At 39.5% G+C, this 15,362-nt stretch overlaps 1 protein-coding gene across 6 annotated transcripts in view; it reads right to left on the bottom strand.

Annotated features, from left to right (window-relative positions):
- The window catches only part of MCC (MCC regulator of WNT signaling pathway), a 183,138-nt gene that overhangs the window by 79,216 nt on the left and 88,560 nt on the right, over positions 1-15,362 (bottom strand). The window lies entirely within an intron of this gene.

Genomic DNA, 15,362 nt, shown 5'->3' with positions numbered 1-15,362 from the left:
TTTTTCTCTTAATGTCTCTTCCCACGAAGACCTCCTTTTATTTCTTTTTTTACTATAAGTTCAGAGACAGAGGCTTGACAGATGAACTTCAGTTTTTCTTCAAGTGACAATGTCTCTATTTTCTTTTTCAACTGGTATAAAAACATTATACTCTTGTTCATCAAGAAGTATACAACAATTTTCTTAAATGTCAAAAACTTCTGCAAATTAAAAGCTATTTTCTAACCACATTATTTCATATTTGGGTTAAGACTACTCATTTTATATGAATTTTTCTCTGCAATTTTTCTGAAAAAGAATAAGCTGAGGATTCAAATGTGTCTATCAGACAATTAATCTTCACTTGTATATACACACACTTGAAATTTAATTGCACTTACTGAAATTACAGATGCTTATAATTACCAAACTTGAAAGTTTCAGTCACACAGAAAAACAGCAATTGCTCTAACATTTTGAATTAATTTACATAGTATTACCAATATTATGCATCTGTCTCTACCAAGCCCAAGGCAGATTCATTCCTTATCTCGGACTCTGAATGCACAATTCAACCCTGCATTTCACCCATGCAATCCTATTAAATAAACAGGAGTTGCATAGATATTTATGAGTCCAGAGCATGGTTCTATGCAAGTGCACATCCCCTGAGACTGTCGTTCTCTCTTTGAGTGTAATTTTCTTTGCTTTAAATCATCAAATAATAACATTACTAATTCTCTAAGGAAGTCAGGACAGCACAGAAATTTGCTTCTACAGCATTTTGATAAAATATATTTTTATGTTTATATAACACAAATGCATGCCTACACATGCACATATGAAAAAACCAAAGCAGGGGTCATGACAAGACAAAATTTATAATTCAAAGGTTTTGTATGTGTTACACATTCCACTTAACACTTAAAAATGTCTGCATCCTTCTTATGACCACTTTCACTAACATTCACCCATACAAAAAGACTCACTGTGAGCCTGACATATAAAGAGCTTTCAAGCAGTAAATGGAACAGCTGTAAATCTACATAAGGCTCTACAAATAAATCTTGTGCTCTTTGCTGCCGATACAGAAACATTAATCTTAAGAGGAACACAATGTAGCACCTCCTTATCTGTTTAAAGTAGGGCAAATATTTTACTCATGTTAATAGTTCTGACAAAAAAGGACCAACACTCCATTATTCCATCTAACACGTGGTTTATTTTTCACCCCTGAACAGCATGTAGGCAAAAAAATTTGCTGATTCCAAAGTTGTAAAGCTATTCTGTATTAATTCTTCATAAAAACCGTACCTCATTCATACAGCATTCCAATTTGAGTATTTATACAGCATGTGGCATATTACTCATATAATCTAGCAGAATGAAAGTTGAAGTTACTTTTTTCATTTTTCATGGCTTCACTATCTGTGTAACAGAATACTTCACAGTTCAGGTGAAGAGTTACATTGGTGCATTTTTTTCCATTCAATTTCATTTACCTTCTCAACAATTGTTTCTGTGGGTTCTAAATCTTGACATATCAAGAAATATTTTCATTAATGTAATTCTAAGAATGAAACAGTAATCACTCTAATGTAATTGTAGAAACATCAGTGAAAAAAAAAACCCACACGTAAGAACTACCTTTACACATTTGTAAAGCTTCTCTGATATTGCTTTGCCCATTCTGCACATCAAAGATAACTTTTGTCCCTTTTGATCTCCTTCATATCACTCGTGAATTTATAATGCTCTCTCAAAACATATACCTCTTTTTCTTCCTTATCATCTGAGGCTAACATACCCTAATCTATTTAACAGGACAAGCTCTTCCACTTTTAACCCTCCCAGGTGCCTTTCTTTGGACTGCTTTAGTTTTACAGTTCTGGTGCTTGACACACCACAGCCCTGTGAGACAGTGCTTGGCTGTACAGCCAGCCATGCTGATTTTTTGCTGTCAGCAACCTCAATCTATGCATATATTAAATCACTGACTTCCACTACATTAACAATCTAGCCTGCACGTCTTTGTGTTTTCAAGTATTTCTCCTGGATATATTCCATGGTTCTCTGCGCTGAGAATTTCAAAGTCATCTGTCCTCCTCATCACCCCTACTTTAAATAACTGTATCAACTGCAAGGAAAAATGCAGGTCTTTAGTAGAAAGCACTGGTAAGGGCATTAGCAGTTCCCCCTCCATGAAGTGGGCAGGCTGTGTCTTCAGCTAAAACACGTCTGGGAATTTATTGTGTATGAATGCTGGTAACAGCTGCGGATATGCAAGCAGCAACACAAGACATGTCTGTGCACACGACAGGTATATGAAAGAAGGCAACCTACAAGTGACAACATCATGGCATCATGCCAGAGATGGCAATTACACAAATTATTTGTATTCTACAGAGCTGTGGGTAACTTGACTTCAGTGAATGAAACTCCTACTTTCATATTCATATTTTGACAAATACCATCAGAAACATGCATTTCTGGTGAAGCCACATACATCCATCTTGAGCAACATCCCCACACCTTCCATCAGAGCCTACTAGCTCAGCTAAGCGTGCATTTAGACAGCTATGCTGTTTCAATATCCAAGTTACACCTACACTGTGCCATGTTGACTTAGTTGTAAGCCGTGATGTTCACAGAGGGAGGTCAAGGGCTCGCAGGTGGCTGCACTCACTCCTCCGGTCTGCAATTCCAGCCTGAACTCTCCTTTCCTCCACTTCTGCCTGCTGTGATTTCTCCCCTCTCCGGGGTCCCGACATAAGATACTTTTATGTGTTCTTTTTTTCCAGATTGTTTATTCCCTTCCCCACATACCATTCGTCTCCTGTTCCCTCCCTTCACCGAAGCTGCCAGCAACTCCCTGTGCAGCCTAGAGCCTGCAGCATAGCAGCTGTTTCCATTCAGCCCTGTGGTCCCTCTGAGGATGGAATTACCCCTCATTAACCCTCTCCCTCCTGCTGTTATGCATCGCTGCAGCTATTTAACTAAGCGCAGGGAGCAGTTAGTACTGTCTCTGTTTGCAGTCACCAGTCCTGCCTCTTTCAGCTGCAATGCTGAATATGCAGCAGCATACTCAGCTGTCACAGGTATCTAAGCCCTAGAACATAACAGCTCAAAGACTCCAGAAATTAAGGTCGGCAAACAGATATTTTAAAATATCTGACAGGGATCAGATTTCCAACAGCAAGGGTCAAGTTTTAATACATGTTAAAAAAGCAGCCATTTTGCAAAGTAATCTGTAATTTCTTTATGGTTTTGTGTTTGATTTGTTGAGGGATTTTTTAACCTTCTCAAAATAGTGGAATTCTTTATGACATTTCTTTGCTGAAGTGCACCTAACTGCTCCATGTGCCAGAGTATTTAGGAATATATACTGAAAAACAAACTTTTAAAATCCTGCTGAGATAAAACAACTTTTTAAAAGAAGTGGTAGCTGTAGAAAATTAACATTGTTTGTTTTCTATTTTTACATTGTGGTAAGAAGGCGAGTGTTCCTCCTCCTCCCAACCACAGTCCCCAGCTGTCTCAGTCCATTTTCAAGTATTTTTTTGTCCTACCCAAGAAGGTATTGATGGCTTCCTTGCACAAACAACTACTTGCTTCAGGCATCTCATCCAAGTCTCAGGTTAAATTTGTCATTAGATGGACCCAGACTGCAATGTACACAAAACTCTTATTACAAAATAGCCTGGCTTGAAAGAAGTTGCACAGTGCTCAGCTAACGACAGGCAGCAAAGCTGAAGTGGCTACTTGGGCAGAAGCAGCAATGCCCGCAAACCTGACCCTGAACAGCCAAACATTCCTCTTCCTGCTCCCACCAAACTCCTGGGAACAGCCACAGAAGAGTGTTCTGGGCTTGGTACAAGGCGCGCTGTCCTAGCCACAGGCCTTCCCCATCACTATTTTGTTTACTCTTCCTCTAAACTCACCAGAGGCCCTACTCCTTCCATGCTGGAGGAAGTCTGATTGCAGGACCTGGGACTCACAGGACAAACCCTTGACACCACACAACTGATTCTGTAACATATGTTTAACTGTTTATTCAAATGTTTACTCCTTAAGTGAACCTATTTGAAGGTCTTCTAGCCATGCAGATGTTAAAATTTCTGAGGGGGTAAGGGCTCAGGAACAAACTAAAAGCAAGCAAGCAGTTTTCCTCTGAAGGAAGAATCCCTCCCGACCTTGAGACCTGAAATTATTGCTTCAGACACAGTTCAATGTCACCCACCGAGCGTCATCTCAAAGCACTCTGCAAAATACTCTTTGCAGTCTCAACAACTGGAAGGGTAAAAGAACTACAGACACCACAGACGCCACCATGAATTTTCTCTTTCTTGAGTCACACAATGGGATATCTTCCTGCCAATTTGACTGTGTTAACATCACTGCAAAGCAATCTAATCAGCAGGAATCCAAATGTCCACTAAAACAAGGAGGAAAAAATAAAATTGACCTGACCCAGAAAATGAGGGAATGTAATTTATTTTCCTTGTCTCGTTCTAAGATTCCAGCACCAGACTGTTTCTGAATGCCTGCACCAGTCTGAATAAAAACATACTGATATACACAGTGTATTTTAGAGTAAAAAGGTGCCAGCCTCACCCAGGACATGCTTTGAAAGAGCTAAATCTGGTCAGAGGACAGAAAGTTTATACAAACCACATTACATGAAATTACCACAGTGGAGACAAAATAAGACTCAGTCCTACTGTTCCCTTCCACTTCAATGAAATTGTAATCACAAACATAGAATTGCATGCTTAATGTGTTTAGCTACCTAGGATATGTAAATTTCAGTTTCATTTTTTCATGGTCCTAACATACCATATATCCACACGCAGTCAAATTTAAGTGTAGGAATTTCTTGAAGGAAAGGATGTGAGAGGCAGGAAGGCAAGAAATGTTTCCTGAGATTGTCTGCACCAACTATATGAGATTCTCACATTTATCTTTTCAAATAACTCCGGTAGAGTATTTCTGTAAATGTAATTTGTAGTGCTCTTTAATCCTGTTACCAAGATTTCCCATTTGCCCAGTCTCAACAGAGAACCAGAGAAATTTATAATCTGCTTCTCTGAGCTCTGATCATGCACAGTTCATGCACACTCAAAAACCTCCATTCAAGTTCCATTTATAAATGTATAATGAGACTGAAACAGTCCCCACTGCACTAGCAGAATATTACACAATCTCTTCAGGTGCTGTGGGTCAAAACTGGATTTGTATTAACCTGGTTAAGATATTTTGCTGAGGTCAGTTCCACTGCCCAGCAAAAGCATGAGATTCAGAGTAAGTCTGCAAGACTGCAACATGAAGGATGTTGCATGATACAGAGCACCTTTATTTTTCTAATCTTTTCCCCAATCCATATTCAGATGAGCATAAATTCCAGTTTGGGCTGCTATTAGAAAACAGAGCACGGATGCTCATATCTATGCTTATGTGACTAGCCAAGTTTTTGAGCCACAGTGATCCAAAGTCCAAACCCCATGTTTGTATCACCCATTTTGCAGCCCTCCTTGCAATTATTTCTACCTGAAGGTCAGAGCTGGTTGTATAATTCAGTGCTACACACCAGCCATACACTGGAATCATCAACTCTGCCTTCCCTTCCTTTTCAGACAATACCAGGCTGTGCACCTAGAGACACATGCAGTAGGGCTTACATATGCTTCCCTTGCAGTCACCCCCAGCTTTTCCCAAATGTTGTGATGCAGACTGTGGGGACTTGGTCAGTAAATGGTGCTGTGAATTAGACAACCCTGCTTTGAACTAATATACTTTAGTTTCCTGAGATTTGAGTTAGCTGCTTTTCTTAAGTAAGGACATTAAGGGCTTTTCTAATTAATAGCAAATGTTCCATTACATTACAAAATCAGAAAATAGGACAGAGATCTGGAAAAGAATTCAAGGACAGTATAAACCAGATGTCTCTAGACAAGACCATTACACTTAAACATAAACATCTCTCTGCACAACTCACGCACATTTTTGCAGCGTTACCAACTCAACAGTTCAGTGCTATTCCATATCCCAGAACTACACACTGCAGGAGACACGAACGCAGCACAATCAGCCAAGGGAAAACTGGGGTTTGTTTTACATATTCAGCCATGTGACTATCAATGGACAACTTTGAACTGCCAGCAAAAATTATGGAAACTGTGAGAATCAGCCATTCTGCCTGCTCAACCTATTTCTCAGCTATGGGCAGAATGATGGCAGATGGGAACACCCCAGCTCTTCAAAATCCCAACAGGCCTACACATTGTAGCCTAATTTTATCCGAGCTGATTTTGGGCTTCTAATCCTTACACATGGGATGGAGCTGTTTCTCCCACCAGTCTGAATCATCCATTTTGAAACTATTACATCTTCTTCCTACACACTCCCTACAAATAATCGGCAGATGAAACTTTTCCATGCCTAGCGTAACACAATTAGACTATGCCATTTGAAACAATTAAAAAAACTATTACATGGGCAGAGATTTTTTTAAAAAATCCTCAATCACCTTTTACTTAAGTCTCTCACCCAGCTAAAAACAAAATAGCATCATAGCTTAACAGAATTAGGCTAAAAACAACCAAAGAATCCCCTCCAAAACAATGATAAAACCCAAATTATTTCATACTCTTGAAAGCCCAAATAACACAAACAACAGCAGAACATTGAGAAATTCCTGCAGCACACAGAAGATTTGGGAGGCTCATTACTATCAACTCTTCTGAATTAAAGCCTGAAAACACCACATGCTACTGGTTAAAGATCCCTAGGATTTCCTAGGCAGAATGAGAATGTAAAACTACTAATACTGTAAAAATCTTGGAGTGAAAAGTAAGGTACCACATAAAAACTTTACACAAATGGGTAATGATATTTCTTCCAGAGATTTTGTTTTAGGTTTTTTGGGTTTTTTTGGGGGGGTGTTTGTGGGGTTTTTTTGTTTGTTTGGTTTTTTTTTTTTTTTTTTTTTTTTTTTGTTGTTGTTGTTGTTGTTTTGTTTTTTTGTTTTCAGCTATCAGACAGAAAATGGCAGACCTGGCACTGGAAGCCAGTTGCTTCATTTCTCAGACCAGTGGTCCTACCATCCAACCATCCCGACCCCAGCGAATTTTATGAACATATTTTGGTAGGTACACCATAAGGTTAACTCTGTTTACTATCCTATTCTATGTGCATGAATTATACAGTACAGTAGTTACATTAAAAACCAGCCATTTCAGAAACTAATAAAACTCTGAAATAATTTCTTTTTTTTTTTTAATCAAAAGTGAGGTGACACTGCCAGTTTTCTGGTGACAAATAATTCATTTTTTAGATTAGGACAATAGGAATTAGAAAGCTTGTTTTGAAACAGTAATTGAGAAGAGACATTTCATTCACATAAAACCACAAATGCACTAGTGATTTTATCTCTGTGAAGAAAACCACAGAGGGAATGAAAGAAAAGCTTTTATTGCTGTACTGCAATGAATATGGAAACAATTTTGCTACCCGTTGTAGACATTAATATTTAGTAACACTGTTTTGGAAAATGTGTAGTATGTATTAAAGTCAAGATACTTCAATTTCTCTTCAGTGATGCAATGCAGCCCCCCACCAAAAACCAACCAAAAAATGCTTTATAGATCATCACTCCACATCTTAAAATATTTTAATGCAGCAGTTTTAAGGCAGAAGAGAAAGTAAACTAAAAAGGAATAGACATATCTAAAACCTACACTGAGCACTAGTGTCCACAACTATATGTAAAAGGGACTTGTACATTATTTATAGTTAAGAAAGCAGGACCTCAGATGGGAATTGAAATATTAGATGTAGCTTATTTTAGTCCCAACTTGGTTCACATTTCATGGAAGCCATGCCCTGCAGTCATTTCAGAACACCCCGTTTTCTTTTATAAATTAATCATAGTAATGTGCTCTGCTGTCAGACATCATGGAAGTACCAGCCCAGCTGACAAACAGAATTCTTACCCTCGTTTTCAAAGGTGACTAAATCAGTTCTTTACAAAGAACCTATCAGCTGATAAAGACACATCTGTAAGTGTACATGAGGTATGTCTGGAAATGCAGCCCATATTTTAAAAACCTACAAAACTTGAGCTAATCCAATGTACCTAACCTTATTTAACCAGGGAAGCAGACCCAGAGACATGAAGGATGAGGACTGGTGAATCTGAAAGATGTGGAATGGTGTAAGGCTGAAGAATGCTCCAGAAACATGAAATGACACAGGCTGGATGGTTGATCTCTAGCCCAATCTTGTGCTCACAGTAGAGTCAATGTTGCTTAGGACTTTTTGCACAGCTGGGTCTTGAAAACCTCCATGGAAGGAGACTGGATGTGGTAACTACAAAATATATCCCATTTAAGTAAAAGTTCCAAGTGTCTCAGGAATACTTAATTCCAAATTTAATTAATTTACAGTCAGACATCACAATTGCACTGTAAAGTAAGCAAAAATGCCACTAAGCTGTGAAGAGGCATTAACTCGTGAGGCCCACCTTACCTAACTTCAATACCTATAAAAGGGAAATAAATTGGACTAACGACCTCTGCAAGTAAGAGTAAACAGGCTGCTGCTGGAAAGATGAGTGAAGAATGAGAAACAGTACTTAAGTTTTACAAAGACAGTTTGAAAATTGAAGAGATTTTGGTAGAAGGCCAGACAATACAAGATGGGATGATATTGAGTTATGGTGCAGCAGGGCTCTGACAGAGGCACAGAGAGAAAGCAAAGCAGCGGGAGAAGGAACTGTGCATTTATGGAAGGAGTCGTATTTGGGAGTCAATAAGATGACAGGCCCTGTCTGCAACTCAGGTAAGAGGTCATCTGGAATAATCCACTGAGTCCTAAAACATGGAATTATCAAGGAGAGAATGAGATACTGAGGATTCAGAAAAGAACAATGAGCACCACAGAGCCACTGATCAGACTGCTCTGCATGACTATCTACCTACTCTCAAGTGCTATTTTCATCACTACAGATTTGTACACCTGTGAGGCATGTGAAGTTGAGATGAATTATCTGGGTAAGTGGCAAGGAGCAGGAGCAGCTACTTCCAGAGTGTCGACCCAGTGTGGAAATGCATTTTGGGTAACAAGAACTTTAATACAGGAGAGTAAGAAAGGAAAGGATATTGATTTTTTTCTGAGTATATGACTGTGTTCAGTTCAGCAATCTCCCAAGAGACATTTCTGATTTTCCATAATCTAAGACATGCTGAAGAGTTGCAAAAGGTTCTGAAATACTACACAGTAGTAGTAAACAAAGATAGGGCAAACAATCCAAGTGTTAGGACCAAAATAGAGAGAAATAATATGAAATAAGAAATAGCATCCAGCTCTAACAGCAACAGCCAAGCAAATAATCTCTGCACCACTAGTGTTCTTTGAAAACCTTAAAGCTCTTCTTGCATTTAGTCCTCTTCATCTCTTGTTTTTAGACATAAAGGTATATTTGAAATAGAAGGGGGAAAAAAGCACCCAACACAAAGCAAAGTATGGAATTATTCCTTCCCTAAAATCCTTAAAAAATACAACTTAAATTTAGAACAAAGAAAACTTCTCAGCACTGTCGGATCTCAAGATTTCAGTCCTGAGATGCCGGGCCATCGAGACCACCCTTGGGGGGGCTCGGGACTCCTGGAATGTTGCCAGAAGTGTCTGGTGGCTGCACTTTGACCCTACACAGGATGAGGATAGGAGGACTTCACCAGGGTGAATGGTGAAGGGATTAGTTAATTAGAGAGTGAGACACAAGGTTTAGGATTTATGTACAGGGGGGTTTAGAGGAGTAAGATGGAGGAATTGGGGTGTGTCCTGTCCTCCTTCTTCTTCCTCTTCTCCTCCATCTTCCTTGGCCACGGTGGCACCTTTGGATTGGTTATTACTGAGAGTGCACCGAGTTATAAGAATAAATGGTATTGGGGAAAAATGATAAATATTGTACACGTAACAATGGGTATAAAGATAGGTGGCTGCCCTGGAGGGCAGACAGTGTGCTCATGGCTGACTGCTGAGCAGATCTCTGTTCAGCTGAAAGAACATCTTTTAGATAAACAATTAATAAACATAAAAACCGAAAGAAGAACTGAAGCCTCTTCTCGTCCTTCGATATGCGGGCTGCCCCAAGGCCACCTCGGGCCTTTCCAGGCCCCTCAAACAGCCGAGATAACCAGACAAGCACAACTTGATTTATATGAACAGATCTTCATTATGGTATTACTACCCCTTATATATAAATTAAGAGCTTCTCTTCAAAAGTATCTCTGATAAGGATAAAAGAATTGTGCCTGAATTCTTTAGAAGAGTCACACTCGTCATAAATGAGCAACACCACAGGAAAGCCTGTAAATCCATTAATCGGATAGCCTGGTACAGTTTTGATAGGCATGCTTAGAATCTTGCTATAGGTTGGCATTATTCTGGCTCACCACGGGAGACACCCTCTGAATGCTGACCCTTCTATCCTGCCCCCACCCTGCTGGGGGAGGCTGCCAGAAGGGGTCAATCCACAGCAGGGCCTACAGCACTGAGCAACAGAGCACACTCCCAGGTGAGAGAATCCATATGACTTGGAGCACTCTGATCCTCTCCCTTCTTTCAAATACACACCAAAGACTAATTTAATGTCAGTATGTGATTACAACAACAATAACAAAAGGGACAAAGGAGTAAGTAGGAGTAGGAAGCAACAAAGTCTAGTTGCTGGTTTTGTTTTTTTTTTTACCTATCTGAATTTAAGAACTGAAAATATGTGATAATCAAGCATGTCAAAATGAACTTTCCAAAACGTGAGATGTTATATAACTCAGTGAAATATAGAAAAACATTCTGTGCCAGAAGAGGAAACTTCAACAATCATCTATAAATAGTTTTTAAAAAATGAGGGAGTTCACTTCCAAATGAGTGATTGTGACTTTGCTGCTTTCACCCTGGCTGTAATCCAACTGAGCAAGAAAGAGGTTTGTCTTTGCAGGTCTGGCTAACACACAACTTTTCAGAGAGAAAAGCAAATTGGAAAAGGATCAGATGTCAGCCTGTTCCTTTATTCTATAATGGTCAGAACACAAAATGACTTATGAGTATAGGACATAGGTCACACTGTAGCTTTTCAGAACTCATCTGAAGTCAGTTTTACGTCATCCCAAATACTCTTTATATCATACAGAAAATGCACAAAATTTCTCCCAGATTCTTTACAATTAAACCTCTGGTTTTTATGGGAGCTCTAATGAAGAAAAAACAGTAGTGAAGGGCAAAAACAAAAGCAAAGCTAACTGTCAAACCACAGAGGAAGCTAAGCAAAGTCCACTTAGGATGTAAGCCCTGGAGACTATGTATGAGCACAAACCTTGGTTATTGATCAAGCCCAAACTGTCCTGAATCAGTGTAAAACATTCCCCAGAGCAAAGATCAAGGGGGTAACACTGTCACCACTGTCACAGAATAACACCATCTTTCTCCTTCTGAAAGGCTTTTCCAGTATGGGACTGTCTCAGCTGATACACCTTCAAGGAAACACCTATTCTGTCAGTCCTCATGACTGTAGTTCATGAGTCGCCTGGAAACTCAGAGGGTGACAGTTTAAACCGACCTCCTTGTTATCACCATCTTATCCACATAATCTCACACTTCCCGTGCTGCTACTTCGCACCTGCATTGTGTTTGGACTAAGTCACACAGAGAACTGCCTACTTGAGCCTTCTGTGAGTGTCCCTCACCAGGAATGCACCCATGATCTCCTCTTTGCCTGAACTCCACCTCCCCTGGAGTGGGAAAGCTAGCACCACTCTTTTGGCAAAACTTGTCAGCAAGACAGAAGATCTCACTCTGCTTGCTTCATAGCAAGATTCTTCCTGAAGTTTCTCTCCAGTGCCTTTTGTTAAAAACCTGCTTTGTACTTTTATCATCTAGACTATTCCCATAATTCCCCCCCAGGATAATACCTAAGAGTATAGAAAAATGCTGTTGTCTTCACATCCTAGTCAGCACCAACTCTCAGAACATCTCCACTGCCTCTGTGGTGAGTATTCTGATACTGTTTTTACAGATGTTTTATTCAGGTATGAAGTTCCCAGGGAAGGATTTGGCTTTGCCTGTTTTTTGAACTACTGAAGCCATCCCCTTGAGGAAGGAAAAAAGTGATCACATGGGTAGGGCTGTAACACAGTAATTTCCCCAAAATTCAATCTGAAAATCAACAAAAACTCAGTGTACTGAAAAGCAGAAGGTGAATCCCAGTGAAAAATGAGTAGATCTGCGACTAGGACTGTGATCTGTCACTCTTGGCTTCCAGATGTTTGCTTATGCTTCCCAGAGTATCCCATCCATAGGGAGGTGAAATTTATCCCGACTCACCGACTGCAGGTTGGGGGTTTTAATAAGATAGAGGGAGCACGTGAGCAAGCAAGAGTGCCAAGATGTGCATGCTAGCCTGTCCAGGCACAGTGTCCCAGTGACAGCTGTAAAACATGCAATGAGTTCACACAAGAAAGAGGAAGAATGGACAACGGAAGGCCTGTGGACATGGAGGACCTTTACACAGCACACAGTAGCTCTCATTGCTCACTCTGGTATAGAATTACACAATGACAAAGGGACGGAAAGAGAAGTCTCTAAGAGCAACAATAATGTGTATATTTGGGCTGGAAAGAGAGAATTTACCACGCTGGAGCAGAAAAGCAACCTATCCGAGACATTCAGTATTGATGAAAACCCTGCACTTGAGAGGAAGAAGGACAATAAAATCTATATGGTCAATTAAATACTCTGCATGGAAGACTAAAACTTAGTCCCTGCTGTAATTGGGCTGAGGTCACCTGTACCACATAATCTAGTATAGAACAGGATTAGACAATGTACTGATAAAAATAAGAACACCTGTGTCCTGTCTGTGCTAGAGCTGCCCTTGTGATAGCAATGAAGGAAGTGAATAATCCTTTTGAACTTCTGTCATTGCTGCTGTTAAGGTGGAGAACTTACTTAATAACATCCTGAGTGGTAAATGGTGTGACTCCTCTAGGTCCAGAATAGCAAAGAACACTGTAACCATCACACCTCCCACACTTATCTGAAGTTTGGAAAGACCCTCCTTTAGCAGGAGGAAACAAGACAGGTGATGGCTTCTTCTCTATGTGTCAAGTTTTAGTTTATACAGATTCATACAGGATGGATACAGTGCTAATGTAAACCAGCCCACACACTTCCAAAAGGAAGCACGAGGAAAACCCCAAACAAACAAGTTCAGACACTCTGAAATGCCTGCACCAATAGAGCAGCAAGCTACATATAAAACAAAGCAAGAGGCGTTTGCAATGTTACTTACACAATGCCAAGGAAACACACAATGAAGGAGAGACTGCAGTATATCTTTCTTTTATTGTAACTACTAAAAAGCCTTCAAACATAAGAGCAAGAGCAGAGTTGGTTTGGGTTTTTTTTTTTTTTGTGGGGTTTTTTGGTATTTTTTTGTGGGGTTTTTTTGTTTTGTTTTGGTTTTTTTTTTAACAGAGATATCTTTGGAAAAGAAAAGATTATTCTGATTTCCCAAGAGCATGTTTTAGAACACAGCTCCCTCCCAACTTCCTCAACAACAGGAAAGTAGTTAAGCCACAGGGAAGAGGAGGAAGAAGATATTATACTGTAAATCTTTTTTGGCCTCGTCTCAGCCTCCCAAAGCAAGTAAAATCTATTTCATAAAACAGAGGTAGTGTTTGCAGCATTCTTCAGAAGCACTTCCCAGCTCAAAGGCTGGACCTCTGAAATTAAGGTTCAGAAGCAACACTGGATCTAGCATGGGCACATCCGTTACTCCCACTTTACAGACGAAGGGTGAGACTGAAAGGCACTGCCCATTTCTACCTTCTTTATTGCGGACTTGATCTCAAAATCTTTACCTGTTTGAGGAGATTGTGTATAATCTGTCACAGCAGCACTAAGAAAGAGTTCCAGAATTTTTCACCAATGCCCTTTGTACTGCTTCTTCTAAGATGGAAATAAACCAAATGCATTAGAGGCTGCTGGGGCTGACCTGTACTAACATGCACAAGGGCAGACTGGTGAGGTTTGCTTTGTTTTCTAGTAAAAGAATCTAATATATGCAAAGATGCAGAAGCATGTTAAGGCTGTAACAACAGCTGTTATGCAAAGATTGAGATTAAAGAGGAAGTATTCATTGAAAAAAAAAAAAACTAAAACAATTTTTTTACCAGAGAACTTTATTACTGTTACCTGTGATGCCAGAACATTCTGACTGGCCATGCCACACACAGAAACCACCTAAGTACTCTGGGCCAAAAGAGTTTATTTTCTAGATTAGAATACGCAGAAACTGTTTCTCCCAAAGTGTATTCAGATGTGTGGTCTAAATGCTAATGGTTATTGTGAAAAAGTATTATCTCATATTGTTTATTTGTCTCTAGCTGTCTTCTGTACTGTCAGGTAGGTTCACATCAAAACACCATTCACAACCTAATTGTACTCGGCATTACAATTAATGTATTGATGTGAATTAAAAGGACTGATAACTGAAAACAAGTCTATTCTTACAGCTGACCTCTGCCATGTTTCCAGCTGGCAATGAAATTATAATGCAGATCAAAATACAATGGTGTAATTTCTTTGTACTCAGCAAAATTTGGTAAAAAGACTTTTTGAAATATTGTTCACGTCCTATTTGCTGCAACTGGTACTTTAACAAAAATGCCAATAATTATCCGGTAAATAATTACTTTACAAATAAGACAGTTTAAATTAAGGAGTTCAAGATGCTCTACTTATTTCTACTACATAACTGCTGTAAAAATATTCTGAACATTTGCTATGAAATAAGCTTGCTATTGTTTCTCTTGTGTAAGTTGTGGGGATGGAGGCAACTAAAAGCTACAGAGAAATTTTCAGATCAAAGGAAAAAACAGATTTACCCTGACATGAGGTTTTGTTTGCTTTATTTTTTAAGACCACAAAGTTTCCCTGCACCTCTCCAGATCCTTCACTGATTTATTCTTCCTAATAAGTTACATTATTTCTCATTTTAAAAGTTTCAGTGGTCAGCTCAGACACGTAATTAATCTCACCTGTACCTCCACTATGTGATCTCACTGTTCTTTTGGCTGCACCTCCCACTCCCAGGATTTGACATGTCTGAAATATTTGTATCGAGGCTGCTTAATTATGACCCAGCATCACCAGCACTTCCTCGCCATGTTACCTTCATCTACCTCTGACACACAGGATGGTAATCCCAGCATACAGCTGAGACCAGATTTATGGATTATAACCCTGCTACCAGAAAATCAGCCAGCTAATTATCCACTCCCATGTTCATACAAACATAAAGGTATTTACAGCGCAGGAAAAAA

Source organism: Zonotrichia leucophrys, chromosome Z, assembly GCF_028769735.1.
Source record: "Zonotrichia leucophrys gambelii isolate GWCS_2022_RI chromosome Z, RI_Zleu_2.0, whole genome shotgun sequence".
Lineage (NCBI taxonomy): Eukaryota > Metazoa > Chordata > Aves > Passeriformes > Passerellidae > Zonotrichia > Zonotrichia leucophrys.
Note: the sequence above shows the minus strand (reverse complement) of the source record. Positions and strands in the feature narration are given on the sequence as shown.